The sequence below is a fragment of the Sciurus carolinensis genome, unplaced genomic scaffold, assembly GCF_902686445.1.
Source record: "Sciurus carolinensis unplaced genomic scaffold, mSciCar1.2, whole genome shotgun sequence".
In the NCBI taxonomy this organism is placed as follows: Eukaryota; Metazoa; Chordata; class Mammalia; order Rodentia; family Sciuridae; genus Sciurus; species Sciurus carolinensis.
The window spans coordinates 692,257-694,855 of record NW_025920119.1 but is presented as its reverse complement, the minus strand read 5'-3'; positions in this window follow the sequence as shown (position 1 = coordinate 694,855).

The following is a 2,599-nucleotide window of genomic DNA, read 5'->3' as shown; positions in this document are numbered from 1 at the left end:
ACGAGAATAAGTTAACCACAAAATAAGACTTTTTGCCATCATATGGTCAATATTTTAGCTTTTATTGTAAAGCCCCTATGGTTCTAATCAGCGTTATCCGGGTTCTGTTGTCAGAATCCTGGGAACCTGAACACTAAGTTTTAGGTCAAAATGAGTGAAAAATCTTTTTTTCTTTCAAATGCACTGGGAATGCACCTATTATTGCTATATAGATTGTTCCTCCTGTAATTTCACTAACTTTTTATTCATGCACTTCAAACAAACTTTACTACTACATAATATGAAATATAATAAAAAAGTTAATTTCTGCAAAAAAAAAAAAGAAAAGAACAGAAACCTTGGGGGCCCTATCCTTCCCTTCCTTTCTGTTACCATGTTTAGTGTAAAAAGATCAACTAATTTATGAAAGTAACACACAAGAAAGGATATGATTAGGGCCTTTGGTTGTTCAAGCTTCTGTAGAATTTGATTTCTTGCTTTCTTCATCTGGTAGAAATTTTGATTTCTTTGAAGAGCGGAGCCAATAGAGTCTGCTTTCACTTAGTCATAGATGCATGAGTTTTTACTCATCTTGACTTCTTCCACCACCACTCAGCATGAGTCTGCTAAAACTCTGTGCTCCTGGGACATGACAAACATTATATACAAATGGAACAGTCAGAACTGATGGCAGTCATGCACACTGCACTTGTACTTATTTCTGCTGCTTCTAGTATGTTCCACTTACAAACATCACTTACAAAACACACATTTAAAGATAAAATTACATGCAGGCCTTGCTTCACACAGTTTTGATGTTCTTGTCTTTCAATTACCACTAATTAATTACATTAGCCCCACAAAACCAGTTCAAATTTCAGTTCCTGTGGCATATTATCTGTGATTGCATAAAATATAGCTTTTGCTATTGGCATTCAGTCCCCAAATCACTGTGTGCATAACAATTTCCTGATGATCTTTGACCAATTATGTTACACGCTTCTGACAGTGACTGGTCCCTGTACAACTCATATTGCTTTTATTCAGATAACAAAGTGCACTACTGTGTAGGAGCTTGGTCTCTGGTGATGCACTCACAAGATGTTTGCCAAAAATGACTCAAAGGAAGAGGAAATGGGCCAAAAAAAAAGTAAATGCATCAAGAAAATAAGAAGTGGGAATGCTGAAAGTGAAATTCAAATTGAAAGTAATGCATTATAGATTACCCAGCTAGATTTGGGTCTGTTGAATTAAAACAAAGTTATAAGGAGGATAGAAGGATAACAAGGATAGAAACAATGCTGGCAAAAAGAAATTGGGCTTAAGGAACTCAGAGATATTTTACAAAACTGAAAGTTCTGTCTATTCTTGATGAGTTATTTATAACAAAAAAGAAAAAAATCTACTTGAATTCTCAATGGTTTTGCTGTTTTCAAATTGCAGTATACTGAGTAAATATTACTTTTAGCATTTCTTTTTGGTTTACTACACATTTTTAACTAATGGAAAGGGAGTTTTTAATGTTTTTACAAAAAAAAGTTAAAGGTCACAGAACAATCATAATTTCCCTAAGGATTAATTAAGGTTACTTTGCACAATTTTAGCATGCAGGGTCATTTTTATGGTCATGCACTGCTGTGTGGAGTAAGGACTGTAGAAAAAATTTTGACAAGGTCAAAGCAGAGTATCATACCACAGACAGGGCCCCACTGAGCACAGGATGCTGTGGAACTGCTTCACCAAAGGGCTATTCCCACTGCTGCATGTGTTCCAATTCACTTTTATTAGCATATAAAAAGACAACCCTCCCCATGAATCTGACCCTAGTTCCAGCCAGTCAGCCTCATTTCCCATTCTCTCTCAATTTACTGTAGTCAGCATCCCCAAGCAGCACAATTCCAGCTGTGTCAACCAAGCATTCCTTACAATGTTGTTAGCAAAGGAATCAAGATGATTGTTTTCAGGCTCTTACCACAGTGTCCTGGCATGAGTATGATCTTATCAAATGTAGCATGTACACTCTATCCTCACCCATTTTACCTCAAATTTTTAACCCTCCAAAAAATTCCTCACGCCTTGAAACTGAACATAGAGTTTTTCTCTCCTTGGAAATTGTAGCCAACTTTCCCTGGGTGAAGTGACCACTCCTTCATTTGTAAAATGATGTGCCAGAAACAGCCATGATTCCATACAATAATCATCTGTGAACAGCCCACAGATGAGCTGACAGACTTCTACTCTTTATGCAAAGCAGAGGTGGGCACGGAACAGTGAAAGTAGCTGAACTCTGTCCTCTACTTTGTGCCAGTCACCAAATTCTACTCACTATGCTGTCATGTATTTGCTCAAAAATGAAATAAAGTAGATGTATTAGCCTTCTCACTTTAGAGATGAGGAAAATGAAATCCAGATGATTATTAAGTTCCTGGAGTTTACCTGGGTAGACACTGATCTTATTGGATCAGGGGTCAACCCTTATTACCTCATCTTACCTTAATTACTTCCTTACTCCAAATGCAATCACAAGCGGGGTTAGGGCTTCAACATGTAATTTAATTTACTACACCTGAATAGTTCCCCCCTTTTTATTTAACATTAAATAAGAAAGAAAATTGTGTGA